This window comes from Saccoglossus kowalevskii, chromosome 16 (genome assembly GCF_978046115.1).
Source record: "Saccoglossus kowalevskii chromosome 16, keSacKowa6.1, whole genome shotgun sequence".
Lineage (NCBI taxonomy): Eukaryota > Metazoa > Hemichordata > Enteropneusta > Harrimaniidae > Saccoglossus > Saccoglossus kowalevskii.
Window position 1 is genome coordinate 872,519 of NC_140656.1, and position 24,128 is coordinate 896,646.

Sequence of the window (24,128 nt, forward strand, 5' to 3'; positions counted from 1 at the left end):
ATGTTATCTGTACTTGTGTAACATGACCATTCAGTACTTGTGCATTTCAAACAGGCGCAGCCTCTACTGATGATTCATACAGTTGTAGTCTGCAATGGCATATCATGCACAATGTTATCTGTACTTGTGTAACATGACCATTCAGTACTTGTGTATTTCAAACAGGCACAGTCTGTACTGATGATTCATACAGTTGTAGTCTGTAATGGTGTATCATGCACAATGTTATCTGTACTTGTGTAACATGACCATTCAGTACTTGTGTATTTCAAACAGGCACAGTCTGTACTGATGATTCATACAGTTGTAGTCTGTAATGGCGTATCATGCACAATGTTGCCCGTACTTGTGTAACATGACCATTCGGTACTTGTGTATTAAAAACAGGCATAGTCTGTACTGATGATTCATACAGTTGTAGTCTGTAATGGCGTATCATGCACAATGTTATCTGTACTTGTGTAACATGACCGTTCAGTATTTGTGTATTTCAAACAGGACAGTCTGTACTGATGATTCATACTGTTGTTGTCAGTCATGGCATATCATGCACAATGTTATCCGTATTTGTGTAACATAACCATTCAGTACTTGTATATTTCGAACAGGCATAGTCAGTACAGATGATTCATACAGTTGTAGTCTGTAATGGCGTATCATGCAAAATGTTGTCCGTAATTGTGTAACATGCCCATTCAGTACATGTGTATTAAAAACAGGCACAGTCTGTACCCATGATTCATACAGTTGTACTCTGTAATGGCATATCATGCACAATGTTATCTGTACTTGTGTAACAAGCCCATTGAGTACTTGTGTATTTCAAACAGGCGCAGTCTGTACCGATTATTCATACAGTTGTAGTCTGTAATGGCGTATCATGCACAATGTCATCTATATTTGTGTAACATGAACATTCAGTCCATGTGGTGTACTACAAACAGGCACAGTCTGTACTGATGATTCATACAGTTGTAGTCTGTAATGGCGTATCATGCACAAAGTTGTCCGTACTTGTGTAACATGACCATTCAGTACTTGTGTATTAAAAACAGGCACAGTCTGTACTGATGATTCATACAGTTGTAGTTTGTATTGGCGTATCATGCACAATTTTATCTGTACTTGTGTAACATGACCATTCAGTACATGTGTATTTCAAACAGGCACAGTCAGTACTGATGATTCATACAGTTGTAGTCTGTAAGTGCATATCATGCATAATGTTATCCGTACTTGTGTAACATGACCATTCAGTATTTGTGTATTTCAAACAGGACAGTCTGTACTGATGATTCATACTGTTGTTGTCTGTCATGGCATATCATGCACAATGTTATCCGTATTTGTGTAACATAACCATTCAGTACTTGTATATTTCGAACAAGCACAGTCAGTACTGATGATTCATACAGTTGTAGTCTGTAATGGCGTATCATGCACAATGTTATCTGTACTTGTGTAACATGCCCATTCAGTACATGTGTATTTCAAACAGGCACAGTCTGTACTGATTATTCATACAGTTGTAGTCTGTAATGGCGTATCGTACTGATTAGTCATACAGTTGTAGTCTGTAATGGCGTATCGTGCACAAAGTTGTCCGTACTTGTGTAACATGACCATTCAGTACTTGAGTATTACAAACAGACACAGTCTGTACTGATGATTCATACAGTTGTAGTCTGTAATGGCGTATCATGCACAATGTTATTTGTACTTGTGTAACATGCCCATTCAGTACATGTGTATTTCAAATAGGCACAGTCTGTACTGATTATTCATACAGTTGTAGTCTGTAATGGCGCATCATGCACAATGTTATCTATACTTGTGTAACAAGAACATTCAGTACATGTGGTGTATTTCAAACAGGCACAGTCTGTACTGATGATTCATACAGTTGTAGTCTGTAATGGCGTATCATGCACAATGTTGCCCGAACTTGTGTAACATGACCATTCAATACTTGTGTATTAAAAACGGGCATAATCTGCACTGATGATTCATACAGTTGTAGTCTGTAATGGCGTATCATGCACAATGTTGTCTGTATTTGTGTAACATGAACATTCAGTGCTTGTGTATTTCAAACAGGCACAGTCTGTACTAATGATTCATACAGTTGTAATCTGTAATGGCATATCATGCACAATGTTGTCCGTACTTGTGTAACATGAACATTCAGTGCTTGTGTATTTCAAACAGGCACAGTCTGTACTGATGATTCATGCAGTTGTAGTCTGTAATGGCGTATCATGCACAATGTTATCTGTACTTGTGCATGACCATTCAGTATTTGTGTATTTCAAACAGGCACAGTCTGTACTGATGATTCATACAGTTGTAGTCTGTAATGGCGTATCATGCACAATGTTATCTGTACTTGTGTAACATGACCATTCAGTACTTGTGTATTTCAAACAGGCACAGTCTGTACTGATGATTCATACAGTTGTAGTCTGTAATGGCATATCATGCACAATGTTGTCCGTACTTGTGTAACATGACCATTCAGAACTTGTGTATTAAAAACAGGCATAGTCTGTACTGATGATTCATACAGTTGTGGTCTGTAATGGCGTATCATGCACAATGTTATCTGTACTTGTGTAACATAACCATTCAGTACATGTGTATTTCAAACAGGCACAGTCTGTACTGATGATTTATACAGTTGTAGTCTGTCATGGCATATCATGCACAATGTTATCTGTACTTGTGTAACATAACCATTCAGTACATGTGTATTTCAAACAGGCACAGTCTGTACTGATGATTCATACAGTTGTAGTCTGTAATGGCGTATCATGCACAATGTTATTTGTACTTGTGTAACATGCCCATTCAGTACATGTGTATTTCAAATAGGTACAGTCTGTACTGATGATTCATACAGTTGTAGTCTGTAATGGCGTGTCATGCACACAGTTGCCCGTACTTGTGTAACATGACCATTCAGTACTTGTGTATTAAAAACAGGCACAGTCTGTACTGATGATTCATACAGTTGTAGTTTGTAATGGCGTATCATGCACAATGTTATCTGTACTTGTGTAACATGACCATTCAGTACTTGTGTATTTCAAACAGGCGCAGCCTGTACTGATGATTCATACAGTTGTAGTCTGTAATGGCGTATCATGCACAATGTTATTTGTACTTGTGTAACATGCCCATTCAGTACATGTGTATTTCAAATAGGCACAGTCTGTACTGATGATTCATACAGTTGTAGTCTGTAATGGCATATCATGCACAATGTTGTCCGTACTTGTGTAACATGACCATTCAGTACATGTGGTGTATTTCAAACAGGCATAGTCTGTACTGATGATTCATACTGTTGTTGTCTGTCATGGCATATCATGCACAATGTTATCCGTATTTGTGTAACATAACCATTCAGTACATGTGTATTTCGAACAGGCACAGTCAGTACAGATGATTCATACAGTTGTAGTCTGTAATGGCGTATTATGCACAATGTTGTCCGTAATTGTGTAACATGCCCATTCAGTACATGTGTATTAAAAACAGGCACAGTCTGTACTGATGATTCATACAGTTGTAGTCTGTAATGGCATATCATGCACAATGTTGTCCGTACTTGTGTAACATGACCATTCAGAACTTGTGTATTAAAAACAGGCATAGTCTGTACTGATGATTCATACAGTTGTGGTCTGTAATGGCGTATCATGCACAATGTTATTTGTACTTGTGTAACATGCCCATTCAGTACATGCGTATTTCAAATAGGCACAGTCTGTACTGATTATTCATACAGTTGTAGTCTGTAATGGCGCATCATGCACAATGTTATCTATACTTGTGTAACAAGAACATTCAGTACATGTGGTGTATTTCAAACAGGCATAGTCTGCACTGATGATTCATACAGTTGTAGTCTGTAATGGCGTATCATGCACAATGTTGTCTGTACGTGGGTAACATGACCATTCAGTACTTGTGTATTTCAAACAGGCACAGTCTGTACTGATGATTCATACAGTTGTAGTCTGTAATGGCGTACCATGCACAATGTTATCTGTACTTGTGTAACATAACCATTCAGTACTTGTGTATTTCAAACAGGCACAGTCTGTACTGATGATTCATACAGTTGTAGTCTGTAATGGCGTACCATGCACAATGTTATCTGTACTTGTGTAACATAACCATTCAGTACTTGTGTATTTCAAACAGGCGCAGCCTCTACTGATGATTCATACAGTTGTAGTCTGCAATGGCATATCATGCACAATGTTATCCGTACTTGTGTAACATGACAATTCAGTACTTGTGTATTTCAAACAGGCACAGTCTGTACTGGTGATTCGTACAGTTGCAGTCTGTAATGGCATATCATGCATAATGTTATCCGTACTTGTGTAACATGACCATTCAGTATTTGTGTATTTCAAACAGGACAGTCTGTACTGATGATTCATACTGTTGTTGTCTGTCATGGCATATCATGCACAATGTTATCCGTATTTGTGTAACATAACCATTCAGTACTTGTATTTTTCGAACAAGCACAGTCAGTACTGATGATTCATACAGTTGTAGTCTGTAATGGCGTATCATGCACAATGTTATCTGTACTTGTGTAACATGCCCATTCAGTACATGTGTATTTCAAACAGGCACAGTCTGTACTGATGATTCATACAGTTGTAGTCTGTAATGGCGTATCATGCACAATGTTATCTGTACTTGTGTAACATAACCATTCAGTACATGTGTATTTCAAACAGGCACAGTCTGTACTGATGATTCATACAGTTGTAGTCTGTAATGGCGTATCATGCACAATGTTATTTGTACTTGTGTAACATGCCCATTCAGTACATGTGTATTTCAAATAGGTACAGTCTGTACTGATGATTCATACAGTTGTAGTCTGTAATGGCGTGTCATGCACACAGTTGCCCGTACTTGTGTAACATGACCATTCAGTACTTGTGTATTAAAAACAGGCACAGTCTGTACTGATGATTCATACAGTTGTAGTTTGTAATGGCGTATCATGCACAATGTTATCTGTACTTGTGTAACATGACCATTCAGTACTTGTGTATTTCAAACAGGCGCAGCCTGTACTGATGATTCATACAGTTGTAGTCTGTAATGGCGTATCATGCACAATGTTATTTGTACTTGTGTAACATGCCCATTCAGTACATGTGTATTTCAAATAGGCACAGTCTGTACTGATGATTCATACAGTTGTAGTCTGTAATGGCGTATCATGCACAATGTTATTTGTACTTGTGTAACATGCCCATTCAGTACATGTGTATTTCAAATAGGTACAGTCTGTACTGATGATTCATACAGTTGTAGTCTGTAATGGCGTGTCATGCACACAGTTGCCCGTACTTGTGTAACATGACCATTCAGTACTTGTGTATTAAAAACAGACACAGTCTGTACTGATGATTCATACAGTTGTAGTCTGTAATTGCGTATCATGCACAATGTTGTCTGTACTTGTGTAACATGAACATTCAGTGCTTGTGTATTTCAAACAGGCACAGTCTGTACTGATGATTCATACAGTTGTAGTCTGTAATGGCGTATCATGCACAATGTTGCACGTACTTGTGTAACATGACCATTCAGTGCTTGAGTATTAAAAACAGGCACAGTCTGTACTGATGATTCATACAGTTGTAGTCTGTAATGGCGCATCACGCACAATGTTATCTATACTTGTGTAACAAGAACATTCAGTACATGTGGTGTATTTCAAACAGGCACAGTCTGTACTGATGATTCATACAGTTGTAGTCTGTAATGGCGTATCATGCACAATGTTATCTGTACTTGTGTAACATGACCATTCAGTACTTGTGTATTTCAAACAGGCGCAGCCTGTACTGATGATTCATACAGTTGTAGTCTGTAATGGCGTATCATGCACAATGTTATCTGTACTTGTGTAACATGACCATTCAGTACTTGTGTATTTCAAACAGGCGCAGCCTGTACTGATGATTCATACAGTTGTAGTCTGTAATGGCGTATCATGCACAATGTTATTTGTACTTGTGTAACATGACCATTCAGTACTTGTGTATTTCAAACAGGCACAGTCTGTACTGATGATTCATACAGTTGTAGTCTGTAATGGCGTATCATGCACAATGTTGCCCGTACTTGTGTAACATGACCATTCAGTACTTTGTATTAAAAACAGGCACAATCTGTACTGATGATTTATACAGTTGTAGCCTGTAATGGCGTATCATGCACAATGTTGCCCGTACTTGTGTAACATGACCATTCAGTACTTGTGTATTAAAAACAGGCACAATCTGTACTGATGATTTATACAGTTGTAGTCTGTAATGGCGTGTCATGCACACAGTTGCCCGTACTTGTGTAACATGACCATTCAGTACTTGTGTATTAAAAACAGACACAGTCTGTACTGATGATTCATACAGTTGTAGTCTGTAATTGCGTATCATGCACAATGTTGTCTGTACTTGTGTAACATGAACATTCAGTGCTTGTGTATTTCAAACAGGCACAGTCTGTACTGATGATTCATACAGTTGTAGTCTGTAATGGCGTATCATGCACAATGTTGCACGTACTTGTGTAACATGACCATTCAGTACTTGAGTATTAAAAACAGGCACAGTCTGTACTGATGATTCATACAGTTGTAGTCTGTAATGGCGCATCACGCACAATGTTATCTATACTTGTGTAACAAGAACATTCAGTACATGTGGTGTATTTCAAACAGGCACAGTCTATACTGATGATTCATACAGTTGTAGTCTGTAATGGCGTATCATGCACAATGTTATCTGTACTTGTGTAACATGACCATTCAGTACTTGTGTATTTCAAACAGGCGCAGCCTGTACTGATGATTCATACAGTTGTAGTCTGTAATGGCGTATCATGCACAATGTTATCTGTACTTGTGTAACATGACCATTCAGTACTTGTGTATTTCAAACAGGCGCAGCCTGTACTGATGATTCATACAGTTGTAGTCTGTAATGGCGTATCATGCACAATGTTATTTGTACTTGTGTAACATGACCATTCAGTACTTGTGTATTTCAAACAGGCGCAGCCTGTACTGATGATTCATACAGTTGTAGTCTGTAATGGCGTATCATGCACAATGTTGCACGTACTTGTGTAACATGACCATTCAGTACTTGAGTATTAAAAACAGGCACAGTCTGTACTGATGATTCATACAGTTGTAGTCTGTAATGGCGCATCACGCACAATGTTATCTATACTTGTGTAACAAGAACATTCAGTACATGTGGTGTATTTCAAACAGGCACAGTCTGTACTGATGATTCATACAGTTGTAGTCTGCAATGGCGTATCATGCACAATGTTATCTGTACTTGTGTAACATGACCATTCAGTACTTGTGTATTTCAAACAGGCGCAGCCTGTACTGATGATTCATACAGTTGTAGTCTGTAATGGCGTATCATGCACAATGTTATTTGTACTTGTGTAACATGACCATTCAGTACTTGTGTATTTCAAACAGGCGCAGCCTGTACTGATGATTCATACAGTTGTAGTCTGTAATGGCGTATCATGCACAATGTTATTTGTACTTGTGTAACATGATCATTCAGTACTTGTGTATTTCAAACAGGCGCAGCCTGTACTGATGATTCATACAGTTGTAGTCTGTAATGGCGTATCATGCACAATGTTGCACGTACTTGTGTAACATGACCATTCAGTACTTGAGTATTAAAAACAGGCACAGTCTGTACTGATGATTCATACAGTTGTAGTCTGTAATGGCGCATCACGCACAATGTTATCTATACTTGTGTAACAAGAACATTCAGTACATGTGGTGTATTTCAAACAGGCACAGTCTGTACTGATGATTCATACAGTTGTAGTCTGCAATGGCGTATCATGCACAATGTTATCTGTACTTGTGTAACATGACCATTCAGTACTTGTGTATTTCAAACAGGCGCAGCCTGTACTGATGATTCATACAGTTGTAGTCTGTAATGGCGTATCATGCACAATGTTATTTGTACTTGTGTAACATGACCATTCAGTACTTGTGTATTTCAAACAGGCGCAGCCTGTACTGATGATTCATACAGTTGTAGTCTGTAATGGCGTATCATGCAAAATGTTGTCCGTAATTGTGTAACATGCCCATTCAGTACATGTGTATTAAAAACAGGCACAGTCTGTACCCATGATTCATACAGTTGTACTCTGTAATGGCATATCATGCACAATGTTATCTGTACTTGTGTAACAAGCCCATTGAGTACTTGTGTATTTCAAACAGGCACAGTCTGTACTCATGATTCATACAGTTGTAGTCTGTCATGGCATATCATGCACAATGTTATCCGTACTTGTGTAACATGACAATTCAGTACTTGTGTATTTCAAACAGGCATAGTCTGTACTGGTGATTCGTACAGTTGCAGTCTGTAATGGCGTATCATGCACAATGTTATCTGTACTTGTGTAACATGCCCATTCAGTACATGTGTATTTCAAATAGGTACAGTCTGTACTGATGATTCATACAGTTGTAGTCTGTAATGGCGTGTCATGCACACAGTTGTCCGTACTTGTGTAACATGACCATTCAGTACTTGTGAATTAAAAACAGGCACAGTCTGTACTGATGATTCATACAGTTGTAGTTTGTAATAGCGTATCATGCACAATGTTATTTGTACTTGTGTAACATGCCCATTCAGTACATGTGTATTTCAAATAGGTACAGTCTGTACTGATGATTCATACAGTTGTAGTCTGTAATGGCGTGTCATGCACAATGTTGTCCGTACTTGTGTAACAAGACCATTCAGTACATGTGGTGTATTTCAAACAGGCACAGTCTGTACTGATGATTCATACAGTTGTAGTCTGTAATGGCGTATCATGCACAATGTTGTCTGTACTTGTGTAACATGAACATTCAGTACTTGAGTATTAAAAACAGGCACAGTCTGTACTGATGATTCATACAGTTGTAGTCTGTAATGGCGCATCACGCACAATGTTATCTATACTTGTGTAACAAGAACATTCAGTACATGTGGTGTATTTCAAACAGGCACAGTCTGTACTGATGATTCATACAGTTGTAGTCTGTAATGGCGTATCATGCACAATGTTGCACGTAATTGTGTAACATGACCATTCAGTACTTGAGTATTAAAAACAGGCACAGTCTGTACTGATGATTCATACAGTTGTAGTCTGTAATGGCGCATCACGCACAATGTTATCTATACTTGTGTAACAAGAACATTCAGTACATGTGGTGTATTTCAAACAGGCACAGTCTGTACTGATGATTCATACAGTTGTAGTCTGTAATGGCGTATCATGCACAATGTTGTCCGTAATTGTGTAACATGCCCATTCAGTACATGTGTATTAAAAACAGGCACAGTCTGTACTGATGATTCATACAGTTGTAGTCTGTAATGGCGCATCACGCACAATGTTATCTATACTTGTGTAACAAGAACATTCAGTACATGTGGTGTATTTCAAACAGGCACAGTCTGTACTGATGATTCATACAGTTGTAGTCTGTAATGGCATATCATGCACAATGTTATCTGTACTTGTGTAACATGACCATTCAGTACTTGTGTATTTTAAACAGGCGCAGCCTGTACTGATGATTCATACAGTTGTAGTCTGTAATGGCGTATCATGCACAATGTTATCTGTACTTGTGTAACATGACCATTCAGTACTTGTGTATTTCAAACAGGCGCAGCCTGTACTGATGATTCATACAGTTGTAGTCTGTAATGGCGTATCATGCACAATGTTATTTGTACTTGTGTAACATGCCCATTCAGTACATGTGTATTTCAAATAGGCACAGTCTGTACTGATGATTCATACAGTTGTAGTCTGTAATGGCATATCATGCACAATGTTGTCCGTACTTGTGTAACAAGACCATTCAGTACATGTGGTGTATTTCAAACAGGCACAGTCTGTACTGATGATTCATACAGTTGTAGTCTGTAATGGCGTATCATGCACAATGTTGTCTGTACTTGTGTAACATGAACATTCAGTACTTGAGTATTAAAAACAGGCACAGTCTGTACTGATGATTCATACAGTTGTAGTCTGTAATGGCGCATCACGCACAATGTTATCTATACTTGTGTAACAAGAACATTCAGTACATGTGGTGTATTTCAAACAGGCACAGTCTGTACTGATGATTCATACAGTTGTAGTCTGTAATGGCGTATCATGCACAATGTTGCACGTAATTGTGTAACATGACCATTCAGTACTTGAGTATTAAAAACAGGCACAGTCTGTACTGATGATTCATACAGTTGTAGTCTGTAATGGCGCATCACGCACAATGATATCTATACTTGTGTAACAAGAACATTCAGTACATGTGTATTTCAAACAGGCACAGTCAGTACTGATGATTCATACAGTTGTAGTCTGTAATGGCGTATCATACACAATGTTATCTGTACTTGTGTAACATGCCCATTCAGTACATGTGTATTTCAAACAGGCACAGTCTTTACTGATGATTCATACAGTTGTAGTCTGTAATGGCGTATCATGCACAATGTTATCTGTACTTGTGTAACATAACCATTCAGTACATGTGTATTTCAAACATGCACAGTCTGTACTGATGATTCATACAGTTGTAGTCTGTAATAGCGTATCATGCACAATGTTATTTGTACTTGTGTAACATGCCCATTCAGTACATGTGTATTTCAAATAGGTACAGTCTGTACTGATGATTCATACAGTTGTAGTCTGTAATGGCGTGTCATGCACACAGTTGCCCGTACTTGTGTAACATGACCATTCAGTACTTGTGTATTAAAAACAGGCACAGTCTGTACTGATGATTCATACAGTTGTAGTTTGTAATGGCGTATCATGCACAATGTTATCTGTACTTGTGTAACATGACCATTCAGTACTTGTGTATTTCAAACAGGCGCAGCCTGTACTGATGATTCATACAGTTGTAGTCTGTAATGGCGTATCATGCACAATGTTATTTGTACTTGTGTAACATGCCCATTCAGTACATGTGTATTTCAAATAGGCACAGTCTGTACTGATGATTCATACAGTTGTAGTCTGTAATGGCGTGTCATGCACACAGTTGCCCGTACTTGTGTAACATGACCATTCAGTACTTGTGTATTAAAAACAGACACAGTCTGTACTGATGATTCATACAGTTGTAGTCTGTAATTGCGTATCATGCACAATGTTGTCTGTACTTGTGTAACATGAACATTCAGTGCTTGTGTATTTCAAACAGGCACAGTCTGTACTGATGATTCATACAGTTGTAGTCTGTAATGGGGTATCATGCACAATGTTGCACGTACTTGTGTAACATGACCATTCAGTACTTGAGTATTAAAAACAGGCACAGTCTGTACTGATGATTCATACAGTTGTATTCTGTAATGGCGCATCACGCACAATGTTATCTATACTTGTGTAACAAGAACATTCAGTACATGTGGTGTATTTCAAACAGGCACAGTCTGTACTGATGATTCATACAGTTGTAGTCTGTAATGGCGTATCATGCACAATGTTATCTGTACTTGTGTAACATGACCATTCAGTACTTGTGTATTTCAAACAGGCGCAGCCTGTACTGATGATTCATACAGTTGTAGTCTGTAATGGCGTATCATGCACAATGTTATCTGTACTTGTGTAACATGACCATTCAGTACTTGTGTATTTCAAACAGGCGCAGCCTGTACTGATGATTCATACAGTTGTAGTCTGTAATGGCGTATCATGCACAATGTTATTTGTACTTGTGTAACATGACCATTCAGTACTTGCGTATTTCAAACAGGCGCAGCCTGTACTGATGATTCATACAGTTGTAGTCTGTAATGGCGTATCATGCACAATGTTGCACGTACTTGTGTAACATGACCATTCAGTACTTGAGTATTAAAAACAGGCACAGTCTGTACTGATGATTCATACAGTTGTAGTCTGTAATGGCGCATCACGCACAATGTTATCTATACTTGTGTAACAAGAACATTCAGTACATGTGGTGTATTTCAAACAGGCACAGTCTGTACCGATTATTCATACAGTTGTAGTGTGAAATGGCATATCATGCACAATGTTGCCCGTACTTGTGTAACATGAACATTCGGTACTTGTGTATTAAAAACAGGCATAGTCTGTACTGATGATTCATACAGTTGTAGTCTGTAATGGCGTATCATGCACAATGTTATCCGTATTTTTGTAACATAACCATTCAGTACTTGTATATTTCGAACAGGCATAGTCAGTACTGATTATTCATACAGTTGTAGTCTGTAATGGCATATCATGCACAATGTTATCCGTACTTGTGTAACATGCCCATTCAGTACATGTGTATTTCAAACAGGCACAGTCTGTACCGATTATTCATACACTTGTAGTCTGTAATGGCGTATCATGCACAATGTCATCTATATTTGTGTAACATGAACATTCAGTCCATGTGGTGTACTACAAACAGGCACAGTCTGTACTGATGATTCATACAGTTGTAGTCTGTAATGGCGTATCATGCACAAAGTTGTCCGTACTTGTGTAACATGACCATTCAGTACTTGTGTATTAAAAACAGGCACAGTCTGTACTGATGATTCATACAGTTGTAGTTTGTATTGGCGTATCATGCACAATTTTATCTGTACTTGTGTAACATGACCATTCAGTACATGTGTATTTCAAACAGGCACAGTCTGTACGGATGATTCATACAGTTGTAGTCTGTAATGGCGTATCATGCACAATGTTATCCGTACTTGTGTAACATGACAATTCAGTACTTGTGTATTTCAAACAGGCACAGTCTGTACTGGTGATTCGTACAGTTGCAGTCTGTAATGGCATATCATGCATAATGTTATCCGTACTTGTGTAACATGACCATTCAGTATTTGTGTATTTCAAACAGGACAGTCTGTACTGATGATTCATACTGTTGTTGTCTATCATGGCATATCATGCACAATGTTATCCGTATTTGTGTAACATAACCATTCAGTACTTGTATATTTCGAACAAGCACAGTCAGTACTGATGATTCATACAGTTGTAGTCTGTAATGGCGTATCATGCACAATGTTATCTGTACTTGTGTAACATGCCCATTCAGTACATGTGTATTTCAAATAGGTACAGTCTGTACTGATGATTCATACAGTTGTAGTCTGTAATGGCGTGTCATGCACACAGTTGCCCGTACTTGTGTAACATGACCATTCAGTACTTGTGAATTAAAAACAGGCACAGTCTGTACTGATGATTCATACAGTTGTAGTTTGTAATGGCGTATCATGCACAATGTTATCTGTACTTGTGTAACATGACCATTCAGTACTTGTGTATTTCAAACAGGCGCAACCTGTACTGATGATTCATACAGTTGTAGTCTGTAATGGCGTATCATGCACAATGTTATTTGTACTTGTGTAACATGCCCATTCAGTACATGTGTATTTCAAATAGGCACAGTCTGTACTGATGATTCATACAGTTGTAGTCTGTAATGGCATATCATGCACAATGTTGTTCGTACTTGTGTAACATGACCATTCAGTACATGTGGTGTATTTCAAACAGGCATAGTCTGTACTGATGATTCATACAGTTGTAGTCTGTAATGGCGTATCATGCACAATGTTGCACGTACTTGTGTAACATGACCATTCAGTACTTGAGTATTAAAAACAGGCACAGTCTTTACTGATGATTCATACAGTTGTAGTCTGTAATGGCGCATCACGCACAATGTTATCTATACTTGTGTAACAAGAACATTCAGTACATGTGGTGTATTTCAAACAGGCACAGTCTGTACTGATGATTCATACAGTTGTAGTCTGTAATGGCGTATCATGCACAATGTTATCTGTACTTGTGTAACATGACCATTCAGTACTTGTGTATTTTAAACAGGCGCAGCCTGTACTGATGATTCATACAGTTGTAGTCTGTAATGGCGTATCATGCACAATGTTATCTGTACTTGTGTAACATGACCATTCAGTACTTGTGTATTTCAAACAGGCGCAGCCTGTACTGATGATTCATACAGTTGTAGTCTGTAATGGCGTATCATGCACAATGTTATTTGTACTTGTGTAACATGCCCATTCAGTACATGTGTATTTCAAATAGGCACAGTCTGTACTGATGATTCATACAGTTGTAGTCTGTAATGGCATATCATGCACAATGTTGTCCGTACTTGTGTAACAAGACCATTCAGTACATGTGGTGTATTTCAAACAGGCACAGTCTGTACTGATGATTCATACAGTTGTAGTCTGTAATGGCGTATCATGCACAATGTTGTCTGTACTTGTGTAACATGAACATTCAGTACTTGAGTATTAAAAACAGGCACAGTCTGTACTGATGATTCATACAGTTGTAGTCTGTAATGGCGCATCACGCACAATGTTATCTATACTTGTGTAACAAGAACATTCAGTACATGTGGTGTATTTCAAACAGACACAGTCTGTACTGATGATTCATACAGTTGTAGTCTGTAATGGCGTATCATGCACAATGTTGCACGTAATTGTGTAACATGACCATTCAGTACTTGAGTATTAAAAACAGGCACAGTCTGTACTGATGATTCATACAGTTGTAGTCTGTAATGGCGCATCACGCACAATGTTATCTATACTTGTGTAACAAGAACATTCAGTACATGTGGTGTATTTCAAACAGGCACAGTCTGTACTGATGATTCATACAGTTGTAGTCTGTAATGGCGTATCATGCACAATGTTGCCCGAACTTGTGTAACATGACCATTCAGTAATTGTGTATTAAAAACAGGCATAGTCTGCACTGATGATTCATACAGTTGTAGTCTATAATGGCGTATCATGCACAATGTTGTCTGTACTTGGGTAACATGACCATTCAGTACTTGTGTATTTCAAACAGGCACAGTCTGTACTGATGATTCATACAGTTGTAGTCTGTAATGGCGTATTATGCACAATGTCATCTGTAATTGTGTAACATGACCATTCAGTACATGTGTATTTCAAACAGGCACAGTCTGTACTGATGATTCATACAGTTGTAGTCTGTAATGGCGTATCATGCACAATGTTGCACGTACTTGTGTAACATGACCATTCAGTACTTGAGTATTAAAAACAGGCACAGTCTGTACTGATGATTCATACAGTTGTAGTCTGTAATGGCGTATCATGCACAATGTTATTTGTACTTGTGTAACATGCCCATTCAGTACATGTGTATTTCAAATAGGCACAGTCTGTACTGATGATTCATACAGTTGTAGTCTGTAATGGCGTATCATGCACAATGTTGTCTGTACTTGGGTAACATGACCATTCATACTTGTGTATTTCAAACAGGCACAGTCTGTACTGATGATTCATACAGTTGTAGTCTGTAATGGCATATCATGCACAATGTTGTCCGTACTTGTGTAACATGACCATTCAGAACTTGTGTATTAAAAACAGGCATAGTCTGTACTGATGATTCATACAGTTGTAGTCTGTAATGGCGTATCATGCACAATGTTATCCGTATTTTTGTAACATAACCATTCAGTACTTGTATATTTCGAACAGGCATAGTCAGTACTGATTATTCATACAGTTGTAGTGTGAAATGGCATATCATGCACAATGTTGCCCGTACTTGTGTAACATGACCATTCGGTACTTGTGTATTAAAAACAGGCATAGTCTGTACTGATGATTCATACAGTTGTAGTCTGTAATGGCGTATCATGCACAATGGTATCCGTATTTTTGTAACATAACCATTCAGTACTTGTATATTTCGAACAGGCATAGTCAGTACTGATTATTCATACAGTTGTAGTCTGTAATGGCATATCATGCACAATGTTATCCGTACTTGTGTAACATGCCCATTCAGTACATGTGTATTTCAAACAGGCACAGTCTGTACCGATTATTCATACACTTGTAGTCGGTAATGGCGTATCATGCACAATGTCATCTATATTTGTGTAACATGAACATTCAGTCCATGTGGTGTACTACAAACAGGCACAGTCTGTACTGATGATTCATACAGTTGTAGTCTGTAATGGCGTATCATGCACAAAGTTGTCCGTACTTGTGTAACATGACCATTCAGTACTTGTGTATTAAAAACAGGCACAGTCTGTACTGATGATACATACAGTTGTAGTTTGTATTGGCGTATCATGCACAATTTTATCTGTACTTGTGTAACATGACCATTCAGTACATGTGTATTTCAAACAGGCACAGTCTGTACGGATGATTCATACAGTTGTAGTCTGTAATGGCGTATCATGCACAATGTTATCCGTACTTGTGTAAGATGACAATTCAGTACTTGTGTATTTCAAACAGGCACATTCTGTACTGGTGATTCGTACAGTTGCAGTCTGTAATGGCATATCATGCATAATGTTATCCGTACTTGTGTAACATGACCATTCAGTATTTGTGTATTTCAAACAGGACAGTCTGTACTGATGATTCATACTGTTGTTGTCTATCATGGCATATCATGCACAATGTTATCCGTATTTGTGTAACATAACCATTCAGTACTTGTATATTTCGAACAAGCACAGTCAGTACTGATGATTCATACAGTTGTAGTCTGTAATGGCGTATCATGCACAATGTTATCTGTACTTGTGTAACATGCCCATTCAGTACATGTGTATTTCAAACAGGTACAGTCTGTACTGATGATTCATACAGTTGTAGTCTGTAATGGCGTGTCATGCACACAGTTGCCCGTACTTGTGTAACATGACCATTCAGTACTTGTGAATTAAAAACAGGCACAGTCTGTACTGATGATTCATACAGTTGTAGTTTGTAATGGCGTATCATGCACAATGTTATCTGTACTTGTGTAACATGACCATTCAGTACTTGTGTATTTCAAACAGGCGCAACCTGTACTGATGATTCATACAGTTGTAGTCTGTAATGGCGTATCATGCACAATGTTATTTGTACTTGTGTAACATGCCCATTCAGTACATGTGTATTTCAAATAGGCACAGTCTGTACTGATGATTCATACAGTTGTAGTCTGTAATGGCATATCATGCACAATGTTGTCCGTACTTGTGTAACATGACCATTCAGTACATGTGGTGTATTTCAAACAGGCATAGTCTGTACTGATGATTCATACAGTTGTAGTCTGTAATGGCGTATCATGCACAATGTTGCACGTACTTGTGTAACATGACCATTCAGTACTTGAGTATTAAAAACAGGCACAGTCTTTACTGATGATTCATACAGTTGTAGTCTGTAATGGCGCATCACGCACAATGTTATCTATACTTGTGTAACAAGAACATTCAGTACATGTGGTGTATTTCAAACAGGCACAGTCTGTACTGATGATTCATGCAGTTGTAGTCTGTAATGGCGTATCATGCACAATGTTATCTGTACTTGTGTAACATGACCATTCAGTACTTGTGTATTTTAAACAGGCGCAGCCTGTACTGATGATTCATACAGTTGTAGTCTGTAATGGCGTATCATGCACAATGTTGCACGTACTTGTGTAACATGACCATTCAGTACTTGAGTATTAAAAACAGGCACAGTCTGTACTGATGATTCATACAGTTGTAGTCTGTAATGGCGTATCATGCACAATGTTATTTGTACTTGTGTAACATGCCCATTCAGTACATGTGTATTTCAAATAGGCACAGTCTGTACTGATGATTCATACAGTTGTATTCTGTAATGGCGTATCATGCACAATGTTGTCTGTACTTGGGTAACATGACCATTCATACTTGTGTATTTCAAACAGGCACAGTCTGTACTGATGATTCATACAGTTGTAGTCTGTAATGGCATATCATGCACAATGTTGTCCGTACTTGTGTAACATGACCATTCAGAACTTGTGTATTAAAAACAGGCATAGTCTGTACTGATGATTCATACAGTTGTAGTCTGTAATGGCGTATCATGCACAATGTTATCCGTATTTTTGTAACATAACCATTCAGTACTTGTATATTTCGAACAGGCATAGTCAGTACTGATTATTCATACAGTTGTAGTGTGAAATGGCATATCATGCACAATGTTGCCCGTACTTGTGTAACATGACCATTCGGTACTTGTGTATTAAAAACAGGCATAGTCTGTACTGATGATTCATACAGTTGTAGTCTGTAATGGCGTATCATGCACAATGGTATCCGTATTTTTGTAACATAACCATTCAGTACTTGTATATTTCGAACAGGCATAGTCAGTACTGATTATTCATACAGTTGTAGTCTGTAATGGCGTATCATGCACAATGTTTTCTGTACTTGTGTAACATGACCATTCAGTACTTGTGTATTTCAAACAGGCGCAGCCTGTACTGATGATTCATACAGTTGTAGTCTGTAATGGCGTATCATGCACAATGTTATTTGTACTTGTGTAACATGCCCATTCAGTACATGTGTATTTCAAATAGGCACAGTCTGTACTGATGATTCATACAGTTGTAGTCTGTAATGGCATATCATGCACAATGTTGTCCGTACTTGTGTAACAAGACCATTCAGTACATGTGGTGTATTTCAAACAGGCACAGTCTGTACTGATGATTCATACAGTTGTAGTCTGTAATGGCGTATCATGCACAATGTTGTCTGTACTTGTGTAACATGAACATTCAGTACTTGAGTATTAAAAACAGGCACAGTCTGTACTGATGATTCATACAGTTGTAGTCTGTAATGGCGCATCACGCACAATGTTATCTATACTTGTGTAACAAGAACATTCAGTACATGTGGTGTATTTCAAACAGGCACAGTCTGTACTGATGATTCATACAGTTGTAGTCTGTAATGGCGTATCATGCACAATGTTGCACGTAATTGTGTAACATGACCATTCAGTACTTGAGTATTAAAAACAGGCACAGTCTGTACTGATGATTCATACAGTTGTAGTCTGTAATGGCGCATCACGCACAATGTTATCTATACTTGTGTAACAAGAACATTCAGTACATGTGGTGTATTTCAAACAGGCACAGTCTGTACTGATGATTCATACAGTTGTAGTCTGTAATGGCGTATCATGCACAATGTTGCCCGAACTTGTGTAACATGACCATTCAGTAATTGTGTATTAAAAACAGGCATAGTCTGCACTGATGATTCATACAGTTGTAGTCTATAATGGCGTATCATTCACAATGTTGTCTGTACTTGGGTAACATGACCATTCAGTACTTGTGTATTTCAAACAGGCACAGTCTGTACTGATGATTCATACAGTTGTAGTCTGTAATGGCGTATTATGCACAATGTCATCTGTAATTGTGTAACATGACCATTCAGTACATGTGTATTTCAAACAGGCACAGTCTGTACTGATGATTCATACAGTTGTAGTCTGTAATGGCGTATCATGCACAATGTTGCACGTACTTGTGTAACATGACCATTCAGTACTTGAGTATTAAAAACAGGCACAGTCTGTACTGATGATTCATACAGTTGTAGTCTGTAATGGCGTATCATGCACAATGTTATTTGTACTTGTGTAACATGCCCATTCAGTACATGTGTATTTCAAATAGGCACAGTCTGTACTGATGATTCATACAGTTGTAGTCTGTAATGGCGTATCATGCACAATGTTGTCTGTACTTGGGTAACATGACCATTCATACTTGTGTATTTCAAACAGGCACAGTCTGTACTGATGATTCATACAGTTGTAGTCTGTAATGGCATATCATGCACAATGTTGTCCGTACTTGTGTAACATGACCATTCAGAACTTGTGTATTAAAAACAGGCATAGTCTGTACTGATGATTCATACAGTTGTAGTCTGTAATGGCGTATCATGCACAATGTTATCCGTATTTTTGTAACATAACCATTCAGTACTTGTATATTTCGAACATGCATAGTCAGTACTGATTATTCATACACTTGTAGTCTGTAATGGCGTATCATGCACAATGTCATCTATATTTGTGTAACATGAACATTCAGTCCATGTGGTGTACTACAAACAGGCACAGTCTGTACTGATGATTCATACAGTTGTAGTCTGTAATGGCGTATCATGCACAAAGTTGTCCGTACTTGTGTAACATGACCATTCAGTACTTGTGTATTAAAAACAGGCACAGTCTGTACTGATGATTCATACAGTTGTAGTTTGTATTGGCGTATCATGCACAATTTTATCTGTACTTGTGTAACATGACCATTCAGTACATGTGTATTTCAAACAGGCACAGTCAGTACTGATGATTCATACAGTTGTAGTCTGTAATGGCGTATCATGCACAATGTTATCCGTACTTGTGTAAGATGACAATTCAGTACTTGTGTATTTCAAACAGGCACAGTCTGTACTGGTGATTCGTACAGTTGCAGTCTGTAATGGCATATCATGCATAATGTTATCCGTACTTGTGTAACATGACCATTCAGTATTTGTGTATTTCAAACAGGACAGTCTGTACTGATGATTCATACTGTTGTTGTCTATCATGGCATATCATGCACAATGTTATCCGTATTTGTGTAACATAACCATTCAGTACTTGTATATTTCGAACAAGCACAGTCAGTACTGATGATTCATACAGTTGTAGTCTGTAATGGCGTATCATGCACAATGTTATCTGTACTTGTGTAACATGCCCATTCAGTACATGTGTATTTCAAATAGGTACAGTCTGTACTGATGATTCATACAGTTGTAGTCTGTAATGGCGTGTCATGCACACAGTTGCCCGTACTTGTGTAACATGACCATTCAGTACTTGTGAATTAAAAACAGGCACAGTCTGTACTGATGATTCATACAGTTGTAGTTTGTAATGGCGTATCATGCACAATGTTATCTGTACTTGTGTAACATGACCATTCAGTACTTGTGTATTTCAAACAGGCGCAGCCTGTACTGATGATTCATACAGTTGTAGTCTGTAATGGCGTATCATGCACAATGTTATTTGTACTTGTGTAACATGCCCATTCAGTACATGTGTATTTCAAATAGGCACAGTCTGTACTGATGATTCATACAGTTGTAGTCTGTAATGGCATATCATGCACAATGTTGTCCGTACTTGTGTAACATGACCATTCAGTACATGTGGTGTATTTCAAACAGGCATAGTCTGTACTGATGATTCATACAGTTGTAGTCTGTAATGGCGTATCATGCACAATGTTGCACGTACTTGTGTAACATGACCATTCAGTACTTGAGTATTAAAAACAGGCACAGTCTTTACTGATGATTCATACAGTTGTAGTCTGTAATGGCGCATCACGCACAATGTTATCTATACTTGTGTAACAAGAACATTCAGTACATGTGGTGTATTTCAAACAGGCACAGTCTGTACTGATGATTCATACAGTTGTAGTCTGTAATGGCGTATCATGCACAATGTTATCTGTACTTGTGTAACATGACCATTCAGTACTTGTGTATTTTAAACAGGCGCAGCCTGTACTGATGATTCATACAGTTGTAGTCTGTAATGGCGTATCATGCACAATGTTATCTGTACTTGTGTAACATGACCATTCAGTACTTGTGTATTTCAAACAGGTGCAGCCTGTACTGATGATTCATACAGTTGTAGTCTGTAATGGCGTATCATGCACAATGTTATTTGTACTTGTGTAACATGCCCATTCAGTACATGTGTATTTCAAATAGGCACAGTCTGTACTGATGATTCATACAGTTGTAGTCTGTAATGGCATATCATGCACAATGTTGTCCGTACTTGTGTAACAAGACCATTCAGTACATGTGGTGTATTTCAAACAGGCACAGTCTGTACTGATGATTCATACAGTTGTAGTCTGTAATGGCGTATCATGCACAATGTTGTCTGTACTTGTGTAACATGAACATTCAGTACTTGAGTATTAAAAACAGGCACAGTCTGTACTGATGATTCATACAGTAGTAGTCTGTAATGGCGCATCACGCACAATGTTATCTATACTTGTGTAACAAGAACATTCAGTACATGTGGTGTATTTCAAACAGGCACAGTCTGTACTGATGATTCATACAGTTGTAGTCTGTAATGGCGTATCATGCACAATGTTGCACGTAATTGTGTAACATGACCATTCAGTACTTGAGTATTAAAAACAGGCACAGTCTGTACTGATGATTCATACAGTTGTAGTCTGTAATGGCGCATCACGCACAATGTTATCTATACTTGTGTAACAAGAACATTCAGTACATGTGGTGTATTTCAAACAGGCACAGTCTGTACTGATGATTCATACAGTTGTAGTCTGTAATGGCGTATCATGCACAATGTTGCACGTAATTGTGTAACATGACCATTCAGTACTTGAGTATTAAAAACAGGCACAGTCTGTACTGATGATTCATACAGTTGTAGTCTGTAATGGCGCCTCACGCACAATGTTATCTATACTTGTGTAACAAGAACATTCAGTACATGTGGTGTATTTCAAACAGGCATAGTCTGCACTGATGATTCATACAGTTGTAGTCTATAATGGCGTATCATGCACAATGTTGTCTGTACTTGGGTAACATGACCATTCAGTACTTGTGTATTTCAAACAGGCACAGTCTGTACTGATGATTCATACAGTTGTAGTCTGTAATGGCGTATCATGCACAATGTTGCACGTACTTGTGTAACATGACCATTCAGTACTTGAGTATTAAAAACAGGCACAGTCTGTACTGATGATTCATACAGTTGTAGTCTGTAATGGCGTATCATGCACAATGTTATTTGTACTTGTGTAACATGCCCATTCAGTACATGTGTATTTCAAATAGGCACAGTCTGTACTGATTATTCATACAGTTGTAGTCTGTAATGGCGTATTATGCACAATGTCATCTGTAATTGTGTAACATGACCATTCAGTACATGTGTATTTCAAACAGGCACAGTCTGTACTGATGATTCATACAGTTGTAGTCTGTAATGGCGTATTATGCACAATGTTGCACGTACTTGTGTAACATGACCATTCAGTACTTGAGTATTAAAAACAGGCACAGTCTGTACTGATGATTCATACAGTTGTAGTCTGTAATGGCGTATCATGCACAATGTTATTTGTACTTGTGTAACATGCCCATTCAGTACATGTGTATTTCAAATAGGCACAGTCTGTACTGATGATTCATACAGTTGTAGTCTGTAATGGCGTATCATGCACAATGTTGTCTGTACTTGGGTAACATGACCATTCATACTTGTGTATTTCAAACAGGCACAGTCTGTACTGATGATTCATACAGTTGTAGTCTGTAATGGCATATCATGCACAATGTTGTCCGTACTTGTGTAACATGACCATTCAGAACTTGTGTATTAAAAACAGGCATAGTCTGTACTGATGATTCATACAGTTGTAGTCTGTAATGGCGTATCATGCACAATGTTATCCGTATTTTTGTAACATAACCATTCAGTACTTGTATATTTCGAACAGGCATAGTCAGTACTGATTATTCATACACTTGTAGTCTGTAATGGCGTATCATGCACAATGTCATCTATATTTGTGTAACATGAACATTCAGTCCATGTGGTGTACTACAAACAGGCACAGTCTGTACTGATGATTCATACAGTTGTAGTCTGTAATGGCGTATCATGCACAAAGTTGTCCGTACTTGTGTAACATGACCATTCAGTACTTGTGTATTAAAAACAGGCACAGTCTGTACTGATGATTCATACAGTTGTAGTTTGTATTGGCGTATCATGCACAATTTTATCTGTACTTGTGTAACATGACCATTCAGTACATGTGTATTTCAAACAGGCACAGTCAGTACTGATGATTCATACAGTTGTAGTCTGTAATGGCGTATCATGCACAATGTTATCTGTACTTGTGTAACATGCCCATTCAGTACATGTGTATTTCAAATAGGTACAGTCTGTACTGATGATTCATACAGTTGTAGTCTGTAATGGCGTGTCATGCACACAGTTGCCCGTACTTGT